This window comes from Aplysia californica, unplaced genomic scaffold (genome assembly GCF_000002075.1).
Source record: "Aplysia californica isolate F4 #8 unplaced genomic scaffold, AplCal3.0 scaffold00024, whole genome shotgun sequence".
NCBI lineage: Eukaryota > Metazoa > Mollusca > Gastropoda > Aplysiida > Aplysiidae > Aplysia > Aplysia californica.
In genome coordinates, this window is record NW_004797294.1 from 222405 (window position 1) to 227793 (window position 5389).

Consider the following 5389-nt stretch of genomic DNA (forward strand, 5'->3'; position numbering starts at 1 on the left):
CTTTGGCACAGTGTGCAGGCACATAATATGTCAGTAATGCACAGTGTTTAATTCAGCTCTAGCAACAACAAAAACACAAAAAAAAAGAAAAGAAAGAAGAAGACGAAAATGGAGTTAGACCCCTGCCATTCTAAGGGGCGTGATATGCAGGCTATCATCTTTCTTTGTGCACTTCACTTTATGCGAGACCCAAACAAAATGTGAGGAAAGCATGCCGAAATGAACAGAAAAAAAGAAATGAGGTAATAGAAGCTCGTAGGAGGCATAGATCGCAATTTGACGTGGGTATAAAAAGACGCCGTAAAATAATAATAATAATAATAATAATAATAATAATAATAATAATAAAGATAATTTCTATAGCGCCCACTCCCGTGTAAACACAGCTCTAGGCGCTTTACATAAATGCATGTACGAACAATATTCGCGAACGCAACACACACAACACACACACAAATATACACACTCATACACACACAAACACACACACACACACACACACACACACACACACACACACACACATATATATATATATACACATACACACTCAAACACACACATACACACTCACGAACACATAACAAGCACACATGTACGCCAAACACACGCCAAAAAAAAAAGGACGACAAATCAACGTTTGCAAGTGCATAGTCTAAGGCTATAATATTAATGCTAGCGCGCTGGACACATAAAGTTTAAGCATTAATTTCAGTCTGGTAGAAATTAATTTTTGAGTTTTGCCCGGGTGCGGTCGAAGCCTACTTTTTCAGATTTTTAGGATAACCAAGGGATCGTTAACTTGCACGACATGCACACAGGACCTCCGAGTTATTTTCGCTTTTATTCGAGAAATCTAGGTGTTAGATCTTACCCTCCCTAAAATCAGGGGTGCGGCTGAAAGACAGCAGTGACAAGAAGCCAAGGAATAGCAGCAGAAAGGCTGCAGAAAAAGCAGGGAGCCCAAAGGTGGGGGCAAGGGGGAGAGGCAAAAAGTGGAGACAAAAGCATACGTCAAAACATAGAGAGCAGGAAAAGTTTGAAAACTTGATCGGATGAGTGACGAGAAAAGAACAGGATAATACAAGTTTTTTTTAAATTAGAGCCTCAAGTCTAAGCAGAGAAAAGAGCGGTGAACTATGACTACCAATGTTAGTAACACACCATGTAACATATTAGATCTACGTTTAAACCAAAAAAAATGTTAAATTAAATGTTTTTGTTTGCTTGTTGTTTTTATAATAAGTGTTTTACGCCCTCGCAACTGCATAATGTCAAATGAGCACACGGGACACATTACACATTTTCAGTTGGTAGGAAATTTTGGAATTTTGCCATAGTTGGCGGCCGAAGCCTACTCTTTCCTACTATAAGATCAAGGGTGTGGCTGGAAGACAAGAGAAAGGAGCCGAGGAGAAGCAGTAGAAGGGCTGCAGAAAGAGTCAAGAGCCCAGTGGAGGTGGCAAAGGAGGTGAAGAGGTGGGGGCAGAAAGTGGAGACGAATGCTAGAGAGCAGGAAAGGACGTGAAAGGAGAACATTTTAGAGAAGAAAATTTTCCGTCGCTATCCTGATTCGAACCCGCGATATATTGAACGAGAGGCCCCGGTAATTGTTTTTTTATTTTTTATTTTATTGGTAAGTGTTTTGCGGCGCTCGCAACTGCATAAGGTCATATGAGAGCGCGGGACACACTTAACTTTTTCAGATGGTAGGAATTTTGATTTTTGCCCGGTTGGCGGCCGAAGCCTACTTTCATCGATTTTAGACCACCAAGGGAACTTTAATGTGCGCAACTTGCACACGGGCCCTCCGAGATTTTTCGCCCTCGTCCGAGAAGGCTAGATGTAGATCTTTCCTACCATAAGATCAGGGGTGTGGCTGAAGGACAGCAGTAAGAAGGAGCCAAGGAGTAGCAGTAGAAAGGCTGCAGAAAGAGTTAGGAGACCGGAGGAGGGGGCAAAGGAGGTGAAGGGTTGGGGGCAGAAAGAGGAGACGAAAGCAGACGACAGAACATTGTTAGAGAGCAGGAAAGAGGGTGAAAGGAGACACACTAAGAGAAGAAAATTTTCCCCTTGCTACCCGAATTCGAATCCTGGACCTTTGAATGAGACGCCAACACCTTAACATTTGGCCAACGAGAGCTGGCGGTAAATTATGGCTTTTTTGGGGTAGATCTAGGTTTTTTACGTCGCTCGCAACTGCACAAGGTCATATGAGCACGCCTGGAAATGTCTACGCTCCAGCAGGTCCTATTTTAGATCATTAAGAGTGCGGGTTGCTTCGACTCTGCCTGTCCAGGTCAAACTTCGTGGGACACGCACCAAGGATCTTAGAATTATATTAATAACTCTCAGAGATACGACGACCCAGCAGTCAGCAGTACGGCCGGGTAGGAACCGGTACCCGGTACCGGACCTGCCGGTTCTACCCTATGCGGTTCATTACTGGCAATTATGGTACCAGTTTTGGGAAAGTAGATGCACAAGCACGCACCAAGCGTTTTTTTTACCGCTTCTGGGAAGGTGCCGACACAGTTAGGGCTAGAGTGTAGAGATTTGTCGAATGGGGCTGTAAGTGAAAGGGACAGACAGACTGACAGACAGACAGGCAGACTGACAGACAGACAGACAGACAGACAGACAGGCAGACTGACAGGTAGGCCCCGTTGCTATCGCTCGTAAAAGACCCGCGTTTGATTCCGGTGTTCGGAGAGGATTATTTATCGAGTACCTCAGTGTTTCTGCTCGAACATTGTATCCCTCTCAGCCTGGATTGGCCCCGATAGGCAGGGTTGAAGACCGCCTCTGAAATAATCTAAATTGCTTTAATTTTTAAAATAAAAAAATATTTCTGTTATTTTTAATTAAATTAATTAATTAATTAATTATCTTATTTATTCATTTTTAGGGGGGGGGGGGGGGTAAAACCACGAACATAAAAAAGAAAAGTTTTGTTTCACTTTTCTGCCTTGTAAAACACAACTTATGTAAGTGGGATTTGAGGAGGAGTGCTTTGTCGATTCTTAGGTTATTTGAGGCGAAAATGCATGTAGATCTACCCCGAGAAGGACCAAAGGCATCGTGGCACTCCATCAGCCCAGTTGATATCATTATGGACTACAGAGCAGACTACCCTGGTTCCAATCCCCAAGTGGTCGCTTTTAAGGACAAGCGGGCTAGCCCAGGTTTTTGAGGTTTCCAGAAATCTTGACCAACACCAAAAGTGAGTATTGTCCTACCTATAGAAGAAGTTTGGTGTCATTGGTGTGTATATTTGTTTGGTTACAGAGAAAACTCTCCTATTCTTTTAAAGAAACTGAACAAGGGGCAAAAACTTTACCTTCGATTTTCTCAAAACAGTATTTTCGGGATAGCCCTTTTGTGCTTAAAAGAAACCAAATAATAAGACCTTCTTGAACTTCGGTTGTTTTGGGGAGTGTTTAAGGCCCACCACACATTTGACTCTGTCCTATCGAAGATGGGCGTTAGATTCGGAGGTCCCGCTTTACCGTGTTGAAAGGGGCGTTGCATCTATACAGCAACTGCTATAACGAAATACTTTAGGTTATACACATTTCTAAACTCTCAACTTTTCAGTCTTGCTCAGTAGACAGACAGACAGACAGACAAACATACACGCAGACATGCAGACATGCAGGCATGCGGACAGACAGAAGACAGACAGACAGACAGACAGAGAGGCAGAGATTGAGACCTGAGTCCGGGAGGTGGGGGGGGGGGGGGGGGGGGGGTTATGCCATAGCCAGTTGCAGTCTGAATTCGACACCAATGTGTTGTGCTCACTGGAGATTGACGATATAGAAATATCGATACTGCTTATAAATACAATCTTTCTTTCGCCCGATTACTACCTGGACCAATACATTTACCTGTGCAGCTGCTGGTCCACCAAAAGGGACAGGGGCTACTCTAACTGGTTGTAGAAGGACGCACATGCTCTGAGGCCTGTCAGAATCTGGTGAGTGAGTTTATTTAAAAAAACAACAACTTAAAGTAGCTTACAACAATTGGTTTCAATTCTGTTCTTATTTTTGGTGATGGAATGTGAGTATGTTGCTTTTTTTTGGGACGTTGGATAATAATATAAAACATTTAAATTCACAGAATCATATAAATCTAAAGGTAAGGGAGTGGTTTGAAACTCGTGTTAAAGTACCCGATTCTATTGCCAGTTCACGCAAGACTCGTCAGTGCTCAATTTCTTTCAGGGTTGGACAGCAGGTCTCCCCCTCCCCCCACCCCCTCCCGTACTCACCTCTTACCAAACCGATAGCTAGATAGATAGATAGATAGATAGATAGATAGATAGATAGATAGATAGATAGATAGATAGATAGATAGATAGATAGATAGATAGATAAATGAATTATAGATAGATAGATGTCTGGGTTGATTAGTAAGTAGGTAGGCAGACTGGTAGGCAGACAGACAGTTAGGTAAGTAGGTGGGTGTGTTGATAGGTTGGTAGGGAGGTAGATAGGTAGGTAGACAGGTAAGCAGACAGGCAAACAGTCAGGTAGACATGCTAGTAGGTAGGTAGGTAGGTAGGTAGCTAGGTAGCTAGGCAGGCAAGCAGACAGGCAGATAGGTAGATCGATAGGTAGGTAGGTAGGTAGGTAGGTAGGCAGGTAGGTAGGTAGGCAGGTAGGTAGGTAGGTAAGTAGGTAGGTAGGTAGGTAGGTAGGTAGATAGGTAGGTAGGTTGGTACGTGGGTAGGTAAGTAGGTAGGTAGGGCGGTAGGGTAGGAGTTAGAAAGACAGGGAGGTAGGGAGGAAGGGAGGTAGGTAATGCCAGTTATGTTATATTGGTATGATATTTTTTTACGGCCTGCCAATACCCCACTTTTCTGAAAACAACTGGAATATAAGTACAGCGGCCCCTGTGATTCATTATCATCATCATTATTATTTTTTTTTAATCAGCTTAATTTTTTTTATCACCGTTTTCAATGTTCTCTTTGCTTTCTGAACTGGTTGCATTTCAGTCGGCTGTTTGTACGTTGAAATGTCTCAAGGAATGCAACCTATCATCATCATTATTTTTTTTTAAAATCTGCTAAATTTTTTAAACCACGGTTTTCAACGTTCTCTTTACTTTCTGAACAGGTTGCATTTCAGTCGACTGTCTTTTACGTTAACGTGTCTCCAGATATGCATGTCGCTGGTCACAGTCGGTTGAGTTCGTAACGCATTTCTCCCCGGGCCCCATATGTGTAAAAGTAAGGTCGTAGTGAAATTAAGTTCTCGTCCAAACAATGAAATCGTAGAAACCGGCATTCTCCCGCCAGCATTGGAACTTTTATGAAGTTTTTAAAAATCATCATCATCATCATCATCATCATCATCATCATCATCATCATCATCATCAT